This window comes from Balaenoptera ricei, chromosome 7 (assembly GCF_028023285.1).
Source record: "Balaenoptera ricei isolate mBalRic1 chromosome 7, mBalRic1.hap2, whole genome shotgun sequence".
In the NCBI taxonomy this organism is placed as follows: domain Eukaryota; kingdom Metazoa; phylum Chordata; class Mammalia; order Artiodactyla; family Balaenopteridae; genus Balaenoptera; species Balaenoptera ricei.
In genome coordinates this window covers 818615-842322 of record NC_082645.1, presented here as the reverse complement: position 1 = coordinate 842322, position 23708 = coordinate 818615, and the positions used below count along the sequence as shown (strand labels likewise).

At 37.4% G+C, this 23708-nt stretch overlaps 1 protein-coding gene across 13 annotated transcripts in view; it reads left to right on the top strand.

The window, feature by feature from the left end:
* R3HDM1 (R3H domain containing 1) overlaps positions 1 to 23708 on the top strand; it is a 191586-nt gene that overhangs the window by 46164 nt on the left and 121714 nt on the right. The window contains exon 1 of one of the 13 annotated variants that reach the window (XM_059927574.1): positions 10543 to 10729. The exons of the other annotated variants lie outside the window; for them this stretch is intronic. The gene's annotated coding sequence lies outside the window, so the exon portion shown is untranslated. Of the gene's footprint in view, positions 1 to 10542; positions 10730 to 23708 lie in introns of those variants that run through there. 13 annotated transcript variants of the gene reach the window in all.

Here is a 23708-nt window from a genome sequence, read left to right as displayed (position 1 = left end):
CCGCAACAAAAGAGTAGCCCCCGCTCACCACAACTAGAGAAAGCCTGCGCACAGCAACGAAGACCCAACGCAGCCAAAAATAAATAAATAAAATAAATTAATTTTAAAAAAAAATTTTTTTTTTAAATAATAATTAAGGGATAAAAAAAAAATTGAGACAAAGGACCAAAGACCTGATAGGAACTCATGAACAATGTAAATATTGATGCAACCCTTAAACACAGAAAAAAAGTTTAATCTCACTCAAAATTAGAGAACTACAAATTAAAACAGCATTGAGATAACATTTCTTATCTATCCATCTGGGAAAAACTAAAAAGAATGATAGCACATTCTCTTGCAAGAGTATTGGGAAGAGCCAAAGCAATCTTGAGGGGAAAAAAATGGAGCTGGAGGAATCAGACTCCCTGACTTCAGACTATACTACAAAGCTACAGTAATCAAGACAATATGGTACTGGCACAAAAACGGAAATATAAATCAATGGAACAGGATAGAAAGCCTAGAGGTAAACCCACACACCTATGGTCAACTAACCTATGACAAAGGAGGCAAGGATATACAATGGAGAAAAGACAGTCTCTTCAATATGTGGTGCTGGGAAAACTGGACAGCTACATGTAAAAGAATGAAACTAGAACCCTCCCTAGCATTATACACAAAAATAAACTCAAAATGGATTAAAGACCTAAATGTTAGACCAGACAGTGTAAAACTCTTAGAGGAAAACATAGGAAGAACACTCTTTGACATAAATCACAGCAAGATCTTTTTTGATCCACCTCCTAGAGTAATGGAAATAAAAACAAAAATAAACAAATGGGACCTAATGAAACTTAAAAGCTTTTGCACAACAAAGGAAACTATAAACAAGATGAAAAGACAGCCCTCAGAATGGGAGAAAATATTTGTAAATGAATCAACGGACAAAGGATTAAGCTCCAAAATATATAAACAGCTCATGCAGCCAATAATAAAAAAACAAACACCCCAATCCAAAAATGGGCAGAAGACCTAAATAGACATTTCTCCAAAGAAGACATACAGATAGCCAAGAGGCACATGAAAAGCTGCTCAAAATCACTAATGTCGCAAGAGGGAAGAGAAATGGGAACATATTGTATATGTATAACTGATTCACTTTGTTATAAAGCAGAAGCTAACACACTATTGTAAGGCAATTATACTTCAATAAAGATGTTTAAAAAAAAAAAAATCACTAATGTTGATTTGCATTTTAGAGAAATGCAAATCAAAACTGCAATGAGGTATCACCTCATACCGGTTAGAATGGGCATCATCAGAAAATCTACAAACAACAAATGCTGGAAGGGGTGTGGAGAAAAGGGAACCCTCTTGTACTGTTGGTGGGAATGTAAATTGATACAGCCATTATGGAGAACAGTATGTAGGTTCCTTAAAAAACTAAAAATAGAATTGCCGTATGACCCAGCAATCCCAATACTGGGCATATACCCAGAGAAAACCATAACTCAAAAAGACACACGCACCCCAGTGTTCATCGCAGCACTATTTACAGTAGCCAGGTCATGGAAGCAACTTAAATGCCCATCGACAGACGAATGGATAAAGAAGATGTGGTACATATATACCATGGAATATTACTCAGCCATAAAAAGGAACGAAATTGGGTCACTTGTAGAGACATGGATGGACCTAAAGACTGTCATAGAGAGTGAAGTAAGTCAGAAAAAGAAAAACATCATATATTGACGCATATATGTGGAATCTAGAAAAATGGTACAGATGAACCAATTTGCAAGGCAGAAATAGAGACACAGATGTAGAGAACAAACGTATGGGCACCAAGGGGGGAAAGTTGGGCGGGGGGTGGTGTGATGAATTGGGAGATTGGGATTGACATGTATACACTGATGTGTATAAAATTGATGACTAATAAGAACCTGCGGTAAAAAAAAATAAAATTTGAAAAAAAAAGAGTGTTGGGAAGTAAGCACCCTTCTTATACACTGGTGGTAGAAATACAAACCGGCAACAGCCCTTCTTCTGGAGGGCGATTGGCAATACTTAATAAATCTACATAGCACTTTTGACCCAGCAGTCCCACTTCTGGGAATCTTCTTTAAAGACACCCTTGCATGTGCACAAGTTTATTCATTTTAGGAGTGTTTGTAATTGCAAAATACTGAAAATAATCTAACTGCTCATACAGGAGAATGATGGCATAAATTACGGTACAGCCACACATTAAAGAACTATGCAGTTGTAAGAAGGAATGAGGAAAGTCTCTGAACTGTTAAGGTGTAATTAAGTGAAGAGTAATGTGTGAGAGTATCTGTAGTATGCCATTCTTCATGTAAGAAGGGAGATGTATATACAGATATCTGCTTATTCCTGCAAAAGAAATCCGGGAATGATAAACCAGAAACTAATAAAATTGGTTTCCTACAGGGAAGGGGGTCAAAATGGGGTAGAAAGATTAGCAATAATGGGGACAAGACACTGGGGAGCAAAGAGGAGCAACACTTTTTTGTGTAACTCTGACTCTTAGAACTCATAATTTTTCACATACCCTCCAAAAATAAGTAAAAGTCAACCTGGATGCATGTTTGGTGGGTGGTGATTCTAAAATGGAATACAAACACTAACAGGTGAACCTAACTGCATTACAAATGAATGACAAAATCACACTGACTTGAGTGGGGAAGAAAGGAACTAAGTAACTTTGGAAAACAGGATTTTGATTATATACTCTAGGGCTAAAGATTAAAAGAACAAATATTGGACGTTACGTGGTAAATGTGTTTCTCACAGAGGTATTGTTTTGGAATTCTGAAACTGTCTTTGTGCATACTGAGTTTGAACAGATAAGTGAATATATGGTAGATAATGAAAGTACATTTTTTCTCTGTTGGATAAGGAAGTTATAGATAAGGCAATAAGCAATAATGAATCCTGTTTTCTTTGGAGTTGGAGGTATCCATATGAACCCATGATTTTTAACATATATGCAGATGCAGAATTCAGAAATAAACATAGACATGTGAATGTGTGTGTTAGTGTACATATGTACATGTCTTAGTTCTATCCTGAGAAGGACAAAGAGCAGTGAGACCCTAGTCACAGTGAACACATTAGTGCCCAGATCTTCTCTAAATAGCGTTCTCCAGAAAAAGGAACCATGGATCCTTGGAGAAATGGTTGAGTCTGAGGCTGGAGTATGGAAAATACAAGATGAGCCTGGAACATCATGTACCAGAAAGTCATTTTAAAAATGGGAATATTGGATTTTAACCCACAGAATAAAATACATATCCAGACATTCATACATAGAAGTAAATAAATAGAAGGGACAGCATTTTCTTACAATGGAATTCCAGGGAAATTAAAATCACCGGTAGGCAGACAGCACTGTAATAATTATTGCATGCAAGAACTATCAATGGATGCTAATTAGTGATAGAAATTATGATGAGAAACAAGATATTTTCAAAGTCACAAAATACCTCCCCACAAGATACTTATTAGTTACAAGGGGGCAAACAGTAACTGTAGGAAAACCGTGGCAGATACCACATTAACCAAGTAATCAAAGTAAAAATCACCACTTGTAAGATATATCAACATCATGTATACCGTGATTATGACGCACTGAGAAGGGCACAGTTTCACTTCTGTGGTGTTCTTGCCAAAAATGCATAATGAGGTCAATCTAGTCTGATCATGAGAAAACATATGGTAAACCTAAATTGACAGTCGTTCTGCAAAATAACTGACCAGTGCTCTTCAAAAGCATACAGGTCACAAAAGACCGAGGAACTGTCACAGATTGGAGGAGAGTAAGCAGACAGTGTAATATGAGATCCTGAATTAGATCCTAGATCAGGAAAGAAGACCTTAGTGGGAAACTGGAGAATTCCTTGGCTTAAGGAATTTGAATAAGATCTGTAGATTAGTTACTAATTAATAGTGTTCTATCAGTGTTAATTTTCTGATTTCAGTAATTATACTCTAATTATGTAACATGTTATCATTAGGGGAAATTGAATGAAAGTATATACAGATGCTCTCTACTATTTTTACAACTTGGCAAGTCTAAAATTATTTCCAAATTTAAAAAATAAGTAAGACCTTGAGGTCCAAGTATCTCTTGCTGCCTGAACTCTTGATACCCAAACTCAGAAAACAGATTTTGATAACACCTTTGCTATCAGAACTCTCACTGTTTGAACTAAGGCTGAATAGATCCACAAGATACCTGCGTTGGTTATGGATATTTTTGTTGCAATATTATTGAAAGTTGGTCTAAATAGGGTTTATTTTTATTCATCAACTCCTTGCTTATTCTCTCTATATACTCTTCTTAGAGGGCTCATTCATTTATTTGGCATTAGCTGTCACTCTAAGTGAAACATCTGTTCATGCCACTAATCTGATAGTCTTCATTGTCTCCCTAATCAGCCTCAGGAAAAGTTCCAGCTGTTAAACTCCGCTCTCGAGGCATTGCCTCTTCTGCTCCTACTTAACATCTTTCAGCCTCGTTTTAAAAACTCTTACTTCTTACTTTACTCTTCCTTGCACTTAAAACTCTTGCCTTGCTGAGCTACTTTCAGTTCACCAAATTCACTCAATCCTATGCTTTTTGGCCCTTGCTCATAATGTTCCGTCTCCCCCAAATCCTTCTTTTCTCTTAATACTTCTTTGCCTGGCAAATTCCTTCAAATGATAGCTTAAATGTTACTTCCTCCACAGAACATTCCCTGACCCTCCAGAACAAGCCTTCAGTGCCCCCTTAGGTGCTTCCATAGCATTCTGTCCTAGCATTTACCCACACTGTTGTAATAATGTTTGTATCTTTCTCTAGACCATCTGTGGTATAAAGAATAAATTAGAAGGGGGCAAGACCATTTTAAAGGTTAGAGACCAGTAAGAAGCCTCTTGGGGAAATCCAAGCAGGAAATAATGATTGCCTGTATTAGGATATTGGCAGTAGGGGGTGGAATCCAGATACTCAAGAAAGTAGGTTTGTAAGATCCTTGAGGGCAGTTTGTCCTGCTTGCCGTTAGATCTATAGCAGGGAAAATCTCACAAATCCTGCCTTATAATCATGACTCCAATTCTGTTTCCTGCGCATGGAATATTTCACTTTACCCTTAACTGTCTTGATGCCTTATTTCTGTAATTATCTGCAGAGGTCTATGAGGCTGGCACTTTGGATATCCCACTGGTTGTGAAATGTTGATTCAGTTCTTCTAATTGGGGAATATCTCAATTCTTCCTTACCACTGTAGAATCTTCTCTTCACGTGTTGAGTTGAAGAGGATAATTGGGCTTGTTTATTTGCTTACTTGCTTGTTTGTTTACTTGCTTTTGGTGGGTGGTGGCCAAGAGTAGATGAGAAACTAGTGGTTTTTCTGCCCCTATACCAGTTTCCCATGCTAAATGCCCTACTTCTTAATTAGTTCTTTCAGTTATCCAGTTTTTAAAGTGTTTGGATTATCCTTGACTTAACCTTCTCTTTCATGAGTCATTCATGACTAACCAGGTTTTGCTTTGAAGTGTCTCTCCACTGTTTTCATTTTACCCCAACCATAGTCATCTTATATCTAGATTATTATAAGAACCTCCCAGTTTACATTCTTAATTTCTCTGCCTCATTATCCTCAACTTAGGTTTGCAAGAATTATGTTGATTCTAAGCTTTGATGTTGAATTATCTCAGTGAATTGGAAGTATTATTTTAAACTCTGATGTTTGATTTTAAAGGTCTTTCATAATTGAGCCAATATTTATTTAGCCTTAATTTCTGCATAGAGAGGAAATAGTGCACTAACTAAGAGTCAAGGCTGTAGAATTTAAATCCAGCCTCACATCTTGGGTCTAACAGTACACAGGAAAAATCAGTTAATCCATTTGTGCCTCTGTCTTTTCAACTTTAAAACTTGGGGTAGGGGGTATTGTTTCTTTTAAGATTATTGTCATGAGGAATAACTAATATTTGCAGACTACTATTTGGCATACTATATATGCCACATTTTATGATATTGGTAGCAAATAAAAGTGTATTAACATTCATCTTAGGTGATCAGTACTGAAGCACTCAATATATGTTATATATATGGGTCTTCGTTTCTGTGCGAGGGCTTTCTCTAGTTGTGGCAAGTGGGGACCACTCTTCATTGCGGTGCACGGGCCTCTCACCATCGCGGCCTCTCTTGTTGCGGAGCACAGGCTCCAGACGCGCAGGCTCAGTAATTGTGGCTCACAGGCCCAGTTGCTCCGTGGCATGTGGGATCTTCCCAGACCAGGGCTCGAACCCGTGTCCCCTGCATTGGCAGGCAGATTCTCAACCACTGCGCCACCAGGGAAGCCCTGTTATATATTTTTTAATGTAACTGCACATGTATTAATAGGCAGGAAACAAAGTCATGAAGTACTTTTACTTGGGAGAAAATATCAGGTGCAGCGTGTGTTAAAAATGCTACATGGCTTCTAAATATAAGTAATAAGACAGCTGGAAACTCATTATGACAGGACATGTGGAAAAAGCAGTCTAGGAATGAACTTCATGCTTAACAAAATGAAAGGAATCCATTCCATGAGGGACATAATCCCTTTGTGTTTATAATATCCACTTTTGCTATTAATCATATCCATTAAGAGCACATAAGCCAACAGGTTAGGCCAGGTTAATGTTGGGCCACTTTCAAGTAACCTGTGATAGAAACTTGTTATAGCATCTGATTAGCTACTTTACACTAAGACTGCTATCCTAATGAATAAAAATGCTAGAGAAAAGAAGGAGGTCTGCTTTAAAAGGTTGTACAGAAAAGTTTAAAGATGGTGTAATGAATGTCCAAATAGCCTTCTGGCTTTACCAGCTCAAAACATTTCACTGCATTTGTGTGCACGCGCACTCTCTGTCTCATTTTTTTTTTCTTGGCTGCATTGGGTCTTTGTGGCTGTGCATGGGCTTACCCTAGTTGCAGGGAGTGGGAACTTCCTATTGCGGTGGCTTCTCTTGTTGCAGAGCATGGGCTCTAGGCGCGCGGGCTTCAGTAGTTGTGGCACACGGGCTCTAGAGCGCAGGCTCAGTAGTTGTGGCGCACGGGCTTAGTTGCTCCGCGGCACGTGGGATCTTCCCGGACCAGGGCTCGAGCCTCTGTTCTCTGCATTGACAGGCGGATTCTTAACCGCTGCACCACCAGGGAAGTCCCTCTCTCTCATATTTTTATCACACCACCATAATTTAACATTGATAAAATATTATCTAAAATACCAACCATATTTGTATTACCCCAGTTATTAGTAAATATCCTTTATAACTTTTTGAAAAATCCTGAATCCACTCAAATGTAATACTTTGTTATCATGTCTCTCTAGTCTTTTATAATTTTGCCTATTTTTTTTTCTTTTATTATATTGATATCTGAAGAGTTCAAGCTAGCTGTCTTGTAGAGTGGTCCACAGTCTAAATTTATTTGATTGTTTCCTCACGGTAGATTCAGTTTAAATATTTTCAGAGGAGTACTGCATAGGAGATTTTTTTTGTCCCCTATTATATTACATCAGGAGGCATGTAATGTTAGCCTGTCTTATTACTGGTGATGTTAAACTTGCTCACGTCTTTAAGGTAGAGTCTGCTGGTTGTAAACACAACTTTTTCTCTTTGAAATTAAAAGTTAACGGTAACCAAAGAGTATCTTGTTCAATAGCAATCTTTCATCTGGTAGGTTTTTGTCATTTATTCATGATCCTTGCTGGAATCAATTATTACATTAGTGGTTGCAAAATACTGATTTTCTACTTCTAAGAAAATGTTAAATTTCTAAAAATTTAGCTCCCGTAAGATGGCCCTTGGTTACGGTAGTCATTTACTGTTTTTATTTAGAATGTCTTAGGAAATATGTGAGAAAATTAAATTCAAATGTTGTTTTCACCCTTAAAGGTTGATCACTTAAAAAGTCACCTCTGGGATTCCCTGGTGGCGCAGTGGTTGAGAATCTGCCTGCCAATGCAGGGGACACAGGTTCGATCCCTGATCTGGGAAGATCCCACATGCCGCAGAGCAGCTGGGCCTGTGAACCACAATTACTGAGCCTGCGCGTCTGGAGCCTGTGCTCCGCAACAAGAGAGGCCACAATAGTGAGGGGCCCGCGCACCGCGATGAAGAGTGGCCCCCGCTTGCCGCAACTAGAGAAAGCCCTCGCACAGAAAAGAAGACCCAAGACAGCCATAAATAAATAAATAAATACAGTTTAAAAAAAAAAAAAAAGTCACCTCCTAAGAGCTCAGGCACCAAAAAATTAAGAAAGTTTATCAGCAGTGTCAGTAATTAGATTTAGACAATTGAATTTCTGTTACTAGTCCCATAGTTGCCCCAGTTCCTATAATTCAGTTGGGAGTTATGTTTTTACCTTGTAACTACACTTAAATACTGTGTTAATAGAGTCAGTGTGCTTATGTTTTTGCAGAGGAAGTTGTTGAGCATTCTGAGAAGTACAGAATGAAATTTGAGGTGCAAGCAAAAAATTAAATCTTACTAATTCATATTGTTCTTATTGAGGGTTTATTCTTTGAGAGTTTCCTCTATTACCTGACCTTGGTAGCAAGTTTTAAGCGCAGTCCCAAGATATTGTAAGAAACCTTTCTAAATCTGTGTCACTACTGTTTATGTTGAACATTTACAGGGTACAGACAGCTAATTTACGTAATTAATGATGTAGTATCCAAAGAGAATGTTGAAGATTTTGTGTCTTATAGGCAAGTTGTAGGTTGTTCCTAAATTCAGGGTTCACTATAGATGGAATTCATTATTGACAGCTAAGTCCTTTCCTTTCAGAATCAGAGGGAGGCCTCTACCTGACAGTGATGAAACTACATTTTAAAGTATTCTTAATTATGATTTTTGACTAATTTAGAGTTAATTGAATTGATATGGCCTAACAATTTCCAAAGCTCAAAGATAAATAGAATCATCTGAAATATTATCATCCATGTATACCAGTGGATGTATCCTGACCTTTTTGACTAGTAGAAATATTCATTTTAATTTTGCTACAGTGAAAGTGGGTTCCTTCATTATTCATTTCAGTTTGTTTTTCTGTTTCGTAACAAGAGCTTTTGTTATGGTTTTTAAGGAAAGCTGCCTTGAATTTATATTTCTCATAAGTAACAAATATTTTATCTGAGAAAATATCACTTGTACCCTTTGATGGAAGCAGTAGCCATTTATGGAAAAGTCGGGGACTTGGTTATTTGTTTTTGGGTACTCGGGCTGGTACTTGATTTTTAACCTCTTACAAGTAGATGAGTGCCAAAAAGTACAAGACATGGTAAAAGATCATACACTGGGGAAATAGGTATTTTGGGAAACTTTAAATTAATGTGAAATCTCTCAGACAAGAATCACTGTCTTACCACCTTTGTTGTTTGAATAGTCAGGGAAGGTTTTGTGGGTTTATATATATTATAAACTTAAATCTATGTATATAGGTCTAAAATATAGCCTATTTTTGAAAAAGCAATAACATTTTCTAGTTATAAAGTTAGTCTTTTCTTTTGCCATTTGCTAAGCTAACATACAGAGCACTGCCGATATGTTAAGAATTATATAAACTCTGCAAGACTTAACCTTTTAGTGGCAGAGAAAAGTATTATTTCTGGTTAATGGTATACATTTTTTCTTCAGATAGTATAGGTAATGTATGTCTTGTCTGATTTAGGATCCTTGGAGCATTCCCGTATGTTTATGGAAAGCATGATCTTTGTTTTACAAAAATGGGAAACAGAGGCATGTGCTTTACCCAGTATTTTATTGGGTAAAATACTGTCTATTCAGTATTTTACCCAATAGACACAATTAGTTATTTTTCCCATTTCATTTTGTTTTTCTTCTCACAGTTATTGAACGTTGAGTTTCAGTTAATTCCTTTTCTTTTAAGTCTGCCACTTGAGCTAATACAGACAACAAGCATCTGACACAAGGCAGAATTGTCTTCTGATCACAGTTGTATTGCTGTCTCCATCTGTTGGTATGAAGAAGTAATGCTCTTGCCAGAATAAGCCAGTTCGTTTTAATTTTAGCAGAAACAAATTAAGAAATAAGGAATTGTGCTGTTAATGCATTTTCTTTCTTTGTGACAGTTTAGTCAGTTTGAAGATGGAAAACTATCATGGGATGTCAGCCTTTGCAAGCAGATTGTCTTTGAGTTTTATTTTTTTAAGGCTTTCTGTTAGTGGCATTAAAAGTGTCAGAGGGCATTATTAAAAATCTGATATATTAACCCTGCCTAGATTCCATACATTTTGTTCTTTAGGGAATTAGGGAAAAACATAATTATCTCAACTTTTCTCATCAGCGTGCAACAAAAATTTAATAGCGAGAAATCTCAAAAATCCTGGTAGTCTTAGCACATTGCACAGTTTCATGGGCTTTTGCATCATTGCTTCTGAATTGCTAATGAAGAGCTCAATATAGCTTCCGATGCATTTCAGATATTCTGGTTGGTGACTGGCTAGAGTGTTACTGACATCATAACATACAGCTGTTGACTTTCTATTGTCTCTGAGTCCTCGGCAAGTGCTTTAGTCTACTCCTGCAGCACTCTCCCAATGCCTAACTAATCAGCCGGCTGTGTGTGCGGTGAGCTCTGTAGAGGAGCAATGCAGAGCATCAGTTTACAGATACTATGGAAAGTACATCTTCATTCACGCTGTATGATGAAGCAAATACCAATACGATGAAGGTATGTGACTCTTAATTCATTTAATAATGTGTACGAAAGGTAATCAAATGTATGAAGAGTTATTCATGCTCACTTAGTACCCTAATTTCTGCTAGGGAGATGTGTGGTAAAAATCCTTACTGTGTCCAAAGTGAGAGCATGTTTTTAAGTGTTTTTTGTTTATTTTTGCAAAGATATGTTTGTTTAGATTGATAGAATGAGGAGTAGGATTCATTTACTTCTCAGCTGTAGTACAAGTTTCTTCTCCCCTACCCCCCAGATTTGTGATACTCTTCATACCTTGTTGATAGAATGGTTTACCCTAGTGCTCATTGGTATTTCTGTATAGAAGAACAATTTGTCAGTCGGGAAAATGACTTCTCTTTCAGGTTCATCTCAAAACAGACATGCTGTGTGGTTTTTTCATCTTAAAATTTTCATTGTGGAACAAGTACAGTGTAGATGAGACTCTTCTTTTGGAAATTAAAAAACTAAGAACCTTAATTTTCAAAATCTATGTTAATTTTTGTACTCCTTTTTGAGAGAAGAGGTAGAATAGTTTTTAAGGTGCTTATAACAGCAAAACCTAGATTTGTCCTTGCTGTGATTAGCATAATCAGATATCACATTGCAAAAGAGAGCAAGTGCTAAAACCAAACTAATTTTTGAGAACTATCTGGTTTCTAACCATACTATCTAAAAACTTTGACATTTATCTTGACATTTTATGATTCTTCAAAACCAGAATCGTGCCATACAGGTGATATTGAATAACTAAAATATGTCCATTAGTGTATAATCGACTTGTTTGGGAGATTTTTGAGAGTTTTGCTTGCTTTTTACCTGGATTTAGCTGAAATGTTAACAGTATTTGGAATTGCTGTGATGTTTTCAAACCCCTCTCCAATATGTAACAATTATTTTGATCTTGAGAAATAACTCATCTTTTTTTAGAGGAGATAAGAGAAAACTCACTAAATGGCCTTTATTCAATGCTGAATATCATTACTCCTCTTTCTTTTGTTTCTTTCTGATTCCCAACTGTGTAAGTAATTAGAATCATGAAAATATTAATAGCTATTATTAAATTTAGGGTTTTTTATTAGATACATTATTTCAACCTAATACCAGGAGAATTTCATCATCATTTCTTTTTTAAGCTTCAGGTTTTAAATTTTATGTTGAATTTTATTAGATACATTATTTCAACCTAATACCAGGAGAATTTCATCATCATTTTCTTTTTTAAGCTTCAGGTTTTAAATTTTGTGTTGAACTACGAAAGAAAAAAAAGAAAATTAACAGCACATACTCTCAATTCTTACCTACAACTGCTTTTATCCATCCTTTGTTGCATTCCACTTTTCTCTTTTTTAAATATCTTTCCCCTTTTTCATTTATTCTGTTTTTTAGGTTTCTTTTTATGTCTCTCTCTCTCTCTCTGCCCACCACCCCCCCCACAGTGTGTGTGGTGTGTGTGTGTGTGTTTGAGTGTTTGTCTCCCTTGCTGTCTGTCTCTTCTCTCCCTCTGTCTCCCTCCACTGGCCTGTTGGTCTTTCCCACTTTGTCTCAGTCTGTCTCCCTTTCTGTCATTGCTGCCTGGAGTCTCAGAGTCCCTCTCGCGCTCTGACTGAATCAGTCTCCGTCTGTCTGTCTTTCTTTCCTTTTCTGCTCACCTGACTCTGTCCCTCTCCCTGGTATCTCCCTCTCTCTGTGGGTGTCTCCCTCTCACTGCCCAGCTGTCTCTGCATCTGCCTCTCCCTTTCCCTCTCTCTGTCTCTATCTCTCCTTCTCCCTCTCTGTTAATCTTGTCCATTTTTCTCCCTTTGTCTCTAGTGTGCCCTCCACTGTGCCCCTTCCTCCGTCTTTCTGTCTGTCCCCCACCCCTTCCTTCTCCTGTCTCACCCTCATTTTACTCCTTCGTGCCTTGCCTTCTCCCTGCCTCTCTGTCCCTGTTTGTGTCTCCAGTCTTCTTGCTGCTGTTCTGTTAGTCTTTCTGCCTCCATTTCTCTCTCCCTGTTGGCATTTTGCTCCCTTTTCCACCCTACCCCTAGGTCTTCCTCGTTCCTGTCCAAGCTTCACTCACACACATGCACTCTCCAAATTTTCATTGTCGTACAGGTTTTCAGTTTTCATTGGAACCAAATTTGCACTTGACTTTAAATGTTTTTTGGTTATTTAATAGCAGTTACTGGTTGCATTTTAATTTATGTTAAACTCTGCACTTACTAAAAGAAACTATTGGGTAATAATTAAATATATTTTTAAATAAACAGATTTTACCCTTTCCTCAATGTCTTTAATTTTTAAAATTTTATGTTCCTGGCTTTATAAGTGGATTGTAATGATCACATATTGAAATTGTCATTTAAAATATTTTGCCTTCCAAAGACACATTTTAGACTGTTAAAGGGAATTCTTTTTCTCTTAAATGATTTTTCTACTAATTTTCCTGTTTTTTTAGAAAGCAGTTTTAGAATTTTCACTTTCAAGATTCTTAAGACAATACCTACTTCATAATTGTGTTCCAGGTTATAGGTAAACTTGTATTTTTTTATACCTATATGGCTTTTTTTTTTAATATACCATTCTGTATTTTCCAGATGTGTTACAGGGGATATATGTTGGGATTTTTAACTTTTTATTTTGAAATAATTGTAGATTCACAGGAAATAGCAAAAATACTAGAGAAGTCCCATGTGTATTTTTTAAAGGTTTTTAACATTTAAAAAATGTTTTTCTTAAGATTTTGTGCCTTGTATCTCCGTATTTAAAATAGTTTGAGGAACAGAAATTCACTTAGCATTTACCTATTTACATAATCACAAACCTAGCAACTGTCATCATATTGTTTTTATTTTGTTTTGTAAAATAGATTAAGACAGCAAGTTGGTGAAGGCATAGTATGTCTTAATGGCACTGTGGTTTTGTATAACTCACATAGAGCTATCAGGGAACACAATTAAATTTGCAATTAACAAGTTATATATGTTTAAGAAACAAAGAAAGATGTATAAGATGAAAATCTTTTCAGAGCTGAGTTAAATGTCATTTTCATGTATAACCCTCCCTCCTGTGAAATTATGTAGCACTTCTCTACATCCTTTTGGTGCCTCTACTGATTGTCATTGTTCTCGTCTATGCTATATAATCAGACTCCTGGTCGTGTGGGACATGGGGTAGGAGTGAAATAGAGCCAAAAAAAAAAAAAAAAACATTGTCTCTGCAAATCTTCTTGTCACACCTCCATAGCTGGCAACCCCCATTCTGATTGATATAAGATATCTTTAATAGAGTTAATATAATGGTTTTTCTCAGTTAAGTTCCTCTAAGCCCTAGAGTTCCACAGGTGTACTTTAGTAACTAGAGAAAAACTTGAAGACCAGTTAATATCTCTCAATCCAGCCCCACCTTCTCACTTGAAAATTACAAGTTTGTGTAAAATATATATATGTGTATGTACGTGTGTGTGTGTGTATACATGTGCATGTGTGGATATGTGTATGTGTTTCTCCAGAGCCTATACGTGAATCTTAATTAACAACCCTTGTTTTATATTTCATATATGACACACACATAAAAATGTTGTATGTAACATGCATATATAAAATATAAAACAACAGTTGCTAACTAGGCTTTATGTATGTGCTTCTAGACAACCAAAAACCCCTAAAACCAAACCAAATATCTGTGAACATACACGTCCCTGAGCGCTGCATCTCTGCAGAAAGGATCCTTGGGTTTAATAAGTTTTTCAAGCGGGATCCTTTTATGGTCTAAAAATAATTAAGAATTACTGCTTTATGGTATCTATAAATCATTATTTAATCTACTATGCTGATTTGACATCTTCTCTCTTTTCCTTTATTTTCAAATACTTAGAAGGGTATATGATTTCCTTTTTCAACAACAGGCACTTCCACAAAAATCACACGCCATTTGTCTTGTTTCGTTTTTTTCAAGGAGTTTGAACATATGCAGTGCTGATTACCAAGCACATCTGATGTCAGGCTATAATTTGGATCACCAGAGAGAGATAGCAGAATGTTTTATTATCTCAGTACTTTGAAAGTGCTAGCTAAACCACAACTTCTTTTAACAGGTAGAAAATAAATGACAACAAAAATTGTAGACTGAATGCCCCCGTTGAATTCCAGTGACACAATTGTAAAGTAAGCAAAAGAAACTTATTAAATATTAATAACTGCTAAAACAGTATGATGAAGTGGACATAGCTTAAGGAATAATGAAAGCAAGCCATTAAAAAATTCAATGTGAAACGTATTAGACTGGATCTATTCATTTTGTGCACAGCCATAGGAAGTTGAACCGATTAAATTGGACAGAACCTTAGGTACCTTAAAGAGAAGTTATATCTGCTCACTGTACAAGTATAGTGGATAGTGTGAACTTCTAGAGACCGGGAGTTTCTCAGCGGTGTTCACGCACGCCTAGCAGCAGCATCTTCAGGCTATAATAGTGTTTGCACTTTGTTGTACACATCCTTTTATAGAGTATGAAGGTAGATGATGGCCACTGAAAGCCAACACCTGTTCTACCTCAAGCTGTTTTTAAGCTATTTTTACTGACTATGAAATGCTCTTTGACTGAAAAGAAATAAAACATTTTTGAGCCTTTTTCACCTGAACAAAATCCCTAGGTGCTTTCTTGAAAGAGGGTTGTGATCCTTTGTTAGAAAGAATGTAGTTGGCAGTTCAAGAAATGAAGAGTGGCACATTAGTAGTTATAAAACAGAATGTCTGCCAATTGTAACCTAAATTAAAATCCTGTAAAGGAAACATTTTTGTCATAAGGAGGAAATGGGTCATGTTAGACCTAGTGATTCAAATGCTAGAGAAAATGAAGTTTCACATGTTGATGAAATACATTAAGCCATCAAAGAACCTTCGGGTGGATTAGATAAATGTGCCAGGAGCCCAGCATGAATTTTGCTAAGACTTTTTGATGACAGAGCTTAATACTTTTAAGGCCCGCAAAGAATTTCCATTGTGATCCTGTGATAAGAATGAAATGCTAGTCATGGATAAAAAGTACGTAGAGATAAATTCATTTAGTTATATTTGTAGTACAGAGGGAAAAAAAGATCAAGTGAAATAGAGTTCTGAAGGAGTAAAGAGAACACCACATCAGAGTCTAGCTAAAATACCATAAAGACAGAACGCTTCTGATAGAATGGCCTAGGACTTGCCACAGTCTGTATAAAGATATGCCTTCTCATTGATGGCATTAGGAGTGGCTGAATAAACTAGGATTATGCTCATGATATTCACTTTCATTCATGAACTGTAAACTACAGACATTATCATATGTGTAGCACAAAATTATCATAACCTAGCACAAAATACATTAGCAAGAATGTAATGAATGAGACTAGACTATGCAAAAGGTTGATAACTGCAATGGCTTGTGACACTAAGTAACCCAGGGTTAGGCCAAGCTTCACAGGTTAAGGGCACGGTCCTCCATATGTCTACCCTCACTTCTGACCAACTGGCTACAAATTTGAAGGTTCCCGTTACCCCCTCAGGTTTGAAAAATTCACTAGAATGACTTATAGAACTCAGGAAAGCGCTGTACTTAACAATTACAGTTTTATTGTAAAGAATACAAATCAGAACCAGCCAAAAGGAGAGATACATAGGGCAAAGTCTGGGAGGATCCCAAATGCAAAACTTCCCTTTTCCTCTCTCCATGGAGGTAGGATGTGTTACCCTCCCAGTACAGAGATATGTGACAGAATATTGCAGTTTGGGGAAGCTCATCCAAGCTTCAGCATTCAGAGTTTTTATTAGTGTTTCATTACTTAGGCATGGTTGATTGAATCATTGGCCAGTCAGTTGAACTCAATCTCTCACCCCACTTCCCTTCCCAGAGGTCATGCTGATATCACATTGGCTCAGAGCCCCAACTTTCTAATCACATGGTTAGTCTCTCAGGTGTGGCCAATCCCCATCCTGAGTCATCTCATTAGCATAAATTATGTAGGGGCCCCACCATAAGTTACCTCATTAGCATAAAATATCAGGACCCACCATCAGTATTCCCATCACTCCAAAAATTCCAAGAATTTAAATTTATTTATTTTTTGGCTGTTGCTGCATGGCTTTTGAGATCTTAGTTCCCTGACCAGGGGTTGAACCCAGGCCAAGGCAGTGAAAGCACTGAGTCCTAACCACTGGACCGCCAGGGAATTACCCAAAATTCCAAGAATTTAGAAACTACCTCCCAGGAACCGGGGACAAAGGCCAGCCAAATGCTTTACTACACAATATTTTATTTTCTAACTGTTGATAGTGTCTTTGGTGTTCTTTATTAAGGAAATAATTTACTTCTCTGGTTCTCGTTATTATAAGAGATAACTCTGAAGTCAAGGCTGAACAAACAGATGTTTTGGGCTTCCCTGGTGGCGCAGTGGTTGGGAGTCTGCCTGCCAATGCAGGGAACGCGGGTTCGATCCCTGGCCCGGGAGGATCCTGCATGCCGAGGAGCGGCTAAGCCACAACTACTGGAGCCCATGCTCCGCAACAAGAGAAGCCACGACACTGGGGGCCCTGCGCACCGCAACAAGGAGTAGCCCCCGCCATAGCTAGAGAGAGCCTGCGCGTGGCAATGAGGACCCAACACAGCCAAAAATAAAATAAATAAATAAATTTAAAAATAAAAAACTTAAAAAAACCCCAAACAGATGTGTCTCCCTTTAAATAGCTCCCTTTAGCTGGTTCCATAGCTTAAAAGCATCTCTAAGTAGATAATATACTATGTAAAGAATGAATTATAATCAATTCAAACTCAATATGGAACAAAAATCTATATTCTCTCTTCATACATGCCCATTATCTTAATTTCTCCTCTCACATCCTCATTATCTGTGCTCAGTTTCCAGAAATCTAAACCTTTGAATGTTTTTTATTTCCCAAAGCACGATCAGATGGTAAGACCAGTCTTTTTTCTTCCACATGGTCTTTAAAGGGAATCTTATTATGTGCCAAGAGATCTTATCACAGCCTGATTTATTTATTTCAGTCCTGCATTTAACATATAGGTAGGGAGCTCCCGATATGGTCCATGATAGGTTTAGAGTTAAGGCAAAATACATTTCCCCCTCACTAGCACTCTATTAGGAGGTAACTTATAAAGCCTTCAGGTACAGAGTTACATTAATGGCCCAGACTTTATCGCATTGTCTCTTACCTTCATCTGCCAATATCTAAACACCTCCCGAATCTCACCAAGTTGTCCCAGAATTCTCCAAGGTATCTCGTTAGCTCCTGAACAGCCCTTCCATGCTCTTTCAGTTTTGTCCTTCTCTGGCCCATGGCTCACTGCCACTTTTCCTAGTGCTTGCCATAAATTTGCTCATGTCCCTGCCAAAAGTTGTGTCTCCTAGTGCTCCCTAATATAATTAGTCCTCAGGGTGCCGTATTCACTAGAATCTAATGTACTTGCCTCGATCGCTTGCGCACCACGAGCTGTTTGTCTCCCCCTTCTCCCCTGCTTTGGTTCTCTAATGGAAACACTTCCTTTAGCTTCTGCTTCAGCTCAAACTAGAACCCCACTACATAAAAATATAGAAAGACTTCTTTTAGGGCTCTAGCATTCCTAACATCCAACTTTTTACGTTTTGATTTGGCTTCTTAAGCACTGTATATACGGTGATATAACGTCAGATCTGGAAATGGCTGTGAAAGGACATTAGCCTGTCCAGTAGCCAAGTAGGACCTGAGCTGTCTCGTTTCAGTTACTTCCATTGCACTGACTTCAGTTAAAGAATCTCAGAAACCTCCAGTCTTGTCATCTACAGACTTCCCCCCGGAAGGACTGTGCGTAAACAGTTCTGGATATTGGAGTCAGCGGTAATGAGCCCCCCGCTACGGACTCACTCCAATATTTATCCTCACCCATCATTCCTCCAAAACTCCACGGCTGTCCCAACTTCCTCACTTTTAGCAAATTAATGTTCTAGGTAAAATAGAGAAAGTGTTTATATTAGATATGAATTCCCTCAGTTTGCTGTCAGATTCCCTTCAGTTTCTGAGGACAGTGAATACTTGCAAGGCTTCTCTCTTCATTTGTGCTTGTGACCCCAATTCTTCATTTCTTTCCACTTCAGATTTTCCTTCTCATTCTCACCCTTTCTGCCTTTTAAGCCTCCAGCCTCTCTCCATCCTTTCTCTAGTGGCCTCTTCTCTTTGCTACACGCTTTCTATCCTGACAGCCTTCCCCTAACTTTGCATCTCCTGCTAACCTGGTTACCAAATCCAGTAGACTCCTTTTGTTCCTCCGCCTTCCTGCTCATCTCCTAAAGGTTTGGTGTTCCCCAGGGATTCTATCCCAAGGCCACTAATTTTCTTACTCAGTGGTTTCTCAGCACCTTCATCTAGGTTGATAATTCAAAGCTTCCATCTATACAGCGATTATTCTACCCAGTAAATAGCATCAGCCCTGCCTTCTGTCCTTAGCACCTGACCATCCAACTCCCGGTTAGATTTCTCCACCTGGATGTCCTGAAGGTACCTTAAATTTACTGTATACAAAACTGAAATTATTGTTCTGCACCAAATCCTCTTTTTCCCCTCCTATGTTTCCTGTTAGTGGGTAGCAAGCACACCTACACCTTTATTGTATCCTGTCATAACTATTCTGTCACATCCCTGACCTTTCCCCTGACCACCCCTGTATCTAGTTGGCTTCCCCCAGTTAATTACTTTCTGTTATATCAACCTCTTCATTTCTAGAGGCAGTATATATAGGTAGTGGCTAATAGCAGGGGCTCTGGAGCCAGACTACCTGAATTCAAATCCTAACCCTCCACTTAATAGTCATGCAACCTTGGGCAAGCTGCTTGATTTTTCTCTGCCTCAGCTTCCTCATTTGTAAAATGAAGATAATAAGAGCACCTACCTGAAGGGTAGTTTTAAGGATTAAATGAAATATCAATAATACAGTTAAAGCATTGGGAATAGTGCCTCATCAATAATAAGTAGCTATTTAAGAGTTTGTTGTTAATATTATTGGTTTTAACACACATACCACAATCAGTAATTGTCTTGTTTATTTTGTTTCTGCAGTAGAATGTAAGCACCGTGAGTACTGGGGATCCTGCCTTCCTGGTTCACTGTTACATCCTCAGCACTTAGAGCAACCAACCAAACGATCAGAATGAATGAATGAAATCTCCTTTTCCCTTTTCAGCCTTCACCTCTTAATTCTTTGTCTAACCTCTGTGGTCAGTTTCCATCACAATTCTCATAACGTTTTATCTGCTGGAACAGAGTCCATCTATATTGTAGCTAAAGTAATTCTCCATGGCCTCTCTTAAAATATGCTCCTCTATTATTCAGGCTTTCTGTCCCTTATGAGATCAATACTAAACTTCTCAACTTCAAATACATCCACCCTTTGATGTTATTCTCCTGTTGTTGGAGCATTTTTAATGAAAAAAATGTCAAGACCAAAAAAAAAAAAAATTCAGTACTTAATTATAACAAACATTCAGAACCTACTATTCAGAATTAGCAAATGTTAACCTTTTGTTGTGTTTGCTACAGATTTTTTTCTTTAAGAAATAAAATAATAAAGACATGATTAAAACCCCTTTACTATCTCACCAGAAACCCATTCTTTTCTCCAGAGAGAATTACTAACATAAAATAGGTGTGTATCCTTCCCATCCATGATTGTGTGGTTTTAAAATTTTTACCTAAGTTGAACTGTATTATAGAGATCATTCTGCTTTTTCACTAAACAGTCTAACATTCTTTTGGGGACTTGTATTGATACAGCTTTAGTTCATTCATTTAAATTGTTTTAGCGTATCGTGCAATATGAGTATACCATAGTTGTTAAGCTTTTTATTTTAATCAGTTTCCCTATTGGTAGACATTTGGTCTTTCCCATCCTTTAAAATAAAGCAATTCAGTGAATATTTTTGTACGTGTCCTCATGTACGTGTATGAGTCTCTTCACTGTGTAGATCCAGAAGTGGATATGTTGGGCATAGAATAGGAGGAATTTAAACTTCATTTGTTATCACAAATTGTTTACTAATGTGAACTCACAGTGTTTGAGAGTTCCCATTCACCATGCCCTGCCAACTCTAGCTATCGTCACATTTTTTGTCCTCAACCTCAGTTCGTATGCTCTATTTTCGTTAAATGGGCTTCTTTTTCCTTCTCCATTTTTCTACTCAGAATGCAATGAATTTGTGTAACACCTTACATCGCCATATAACTTTTTCCATAAAAGTAATTTGTCTCATAATACGGTAGGACTCCACTAATAAATTATTCCCTCCCAGTCTTTAACTTAGCAAACCTTTTCTTCTCTTTTTAAATATCCTCTTAAAATTATTTTATGTATTTGTTGATAAGTGTCATTATTAACCACCTCATTTGGGTTTAACAAACTCTTTCAGGTCACGGTAGTTCTTTTCTCTTATGGTCATTTTAAATAGTATAGCTAATACTTATTGCAGCTGTACCACTTTCTGAGGTTACTCAGTAAACTTTTATTGGATGACAGCAACTGTTTATAAATCACATAGACATTTAGCATTTTGAAATGTTTTGTTCAAGTAACTGACAAGTGATTGACTCTGAGAATGTGAATTTCCACTATTTCCAAGTAGAGCATAAACAGTGGGGGGGTTTTTTGCCTTCCTCCCTAGAGGCCATTAGCCAATTGGTTGTGTCAATTTATAACCTTAGGAGAAGCTGTGTGTTGGTTTTGTGCGTTTGGTTTATTTTATAAATGCACCCGCCTGATTACATTTTTTCTCTAAGGGAAGAAATACAGCATTGTGTCCCTCTAATGAAATGACATTGAATAAGGGAAGAACAATGCTGTGTGCTTTGCCAAATTCTATTCAGGTAACTTCAATGATGTGACTCTTCCCCCCACCCCAATATTCATGTGAAGAGAACTCTTTTTTTTTTTTTTTTAACCTGTTGGGCCACATTTCTTTCCTCCCCCCAAAAACTTTAACTTTTTTTTTGTGTGTGTGTGCCATGCAGCTTGTGGGATCTTAGTTCCCTTACCAGGGATCAAACCCAGGCCCCTGGCACTGGAAGTGCGGAGTCCTAAACACTGGACCGCCAGGGAATTCCCTTAAATAATTTTTTTTATGTTTTATCTAGAATAAACTGGTTTTCATTGTGTGAAATTAGAATATTTATTCTAATAATATTAGAATATTATTTTTGATTGCTTAACTCTTCAATTCTTTTGTGCTGTAGAACCAAATATTAGGCCATAGGCAGAATAAGGTGGTCCTTTGAATTAGCAGTATCAGTGTTTCATTTTTATTGCCGAAAATTGTATCTGACATTTTCAGTGGAGAAACTATTCATTCATGGACTGCATATACTTTCCAAATGTTGATCCTAATTCTGCCCTGCTTTGTTACCTGGAGGAAGGCACTTAACTATGCATATTTATCATTTGTAAGCTCCTAGGCTTCATGTTGTTCCTTCGCCACAAATTGAATCGTTATTGCCAGCCAAGTTTACATAGTTTTAATACTTAAGATCAAGAGATAGAGAGAATAAGACAAAGTGGATGATTACCTGACAGTTCTGATAACTCAGTAGTGATTAGCCTGACTGACGATGGATAAGAAGTCAGTAGTAGGGCTTCCCTGGTGGCGAAGTGGTTGAGAATCTGCCTGCCAATGCAGGGGACACGGGTTCGAGCCCTGGTCTGGGAAGATCCCACATACCGCGGAGCAGCTAAGCCCATGTGCCACAACTACTGAGCTTGCGCGTCTGGAGCCTGTGCTCCGCAACAAGAGAGGCCGTGACAGTGAGAGGCCCGCGCACTGCGATGAAGAGTGGCCCCCGCTCGCAGCAGCTAGAGAAAGCCCTTGCACAGAAACGAAGACCCAACACAGCCAAAAATAAATAAATAAATTAATTAATTAAAAAAAAAAAAAAAAAGAAGTCAGTAGTACATAGCTCCTATCTATGTGAAAAGGATAAGTTTACTACTTTCTGTCTTGAACACGTTACCGAGTTACCACACGTTCTAAGTAGTTCTGAAATAAAGATGCTCTATAAGCCCAAATTGCTCCTCTTCTTGGTACAGCTGAATGATGATACAGCACTGTGAGTAAGAGCTTGCAGTGAAGCACCTATCTGCCCCGGTTCATATCCTGCTTCATATCCCACTCTTACCAGCTATGTGACTTATTTGAACTTGGGACAAATCAATTTCTCCATGCTTTAGTTTCCTAATCTGTAAAACAGGGATATTAATAGAACCTACTTTCTAGAATTATTGTGAGCTTTAAATGAATTAGTTATGAAAGGTATTAGAACAGTACCTGCACATGGTGAGCTATTTATGAGTAGTTTGGGTGGTAGTTATTTGTATTTCTTTTGTAAATTGCAGTTCCCATTTCTCTCTCCTTTTCTCTTTGATTTTAAGACCTTGTTTACTTTAGAGATTTTGGCACTTTTGTGTTGGAAATATATTTTATTACATCATTTGCCTTTTAATCTCTGTTATATTTTTGTTGTACAGAAATATATTAAAACGTCATTGTAAGTTTTGTTAAGATTTTTCTTTGATAGCTTCTAGATTTTTACATCATGTTTGGGAAGGACTCTTTCACCCAGTAATTATAAAATATTTCCTATATTTCCTGTACTTCTATAGTTTTACTTTTTTTAGGTTATAATCTTTAGTTTTCCCTTTAATTCCCTTTTGCTTATGGTGCTGAGGGGGTGCCAACCTTTTTGTGCATAAGGTTCTGAAGATTTTATTATGTCTGCATACATACATGTGGCATTTCTCTTTTGTTGGCTACCTGGTAGCACAGAAATTGTATGTAATCAAATCTCTGGTATGTCCCTAATAAGTAACATGTTACCGAATGGAAGAATGTTTTTTCAAAGTTGAGTATGAATTTTGAGCACATATATCCATCTCTTTTCGGTTGAAACAGAGTCTGAGAAACTCAGTTTTTAAATATCAGTAACAG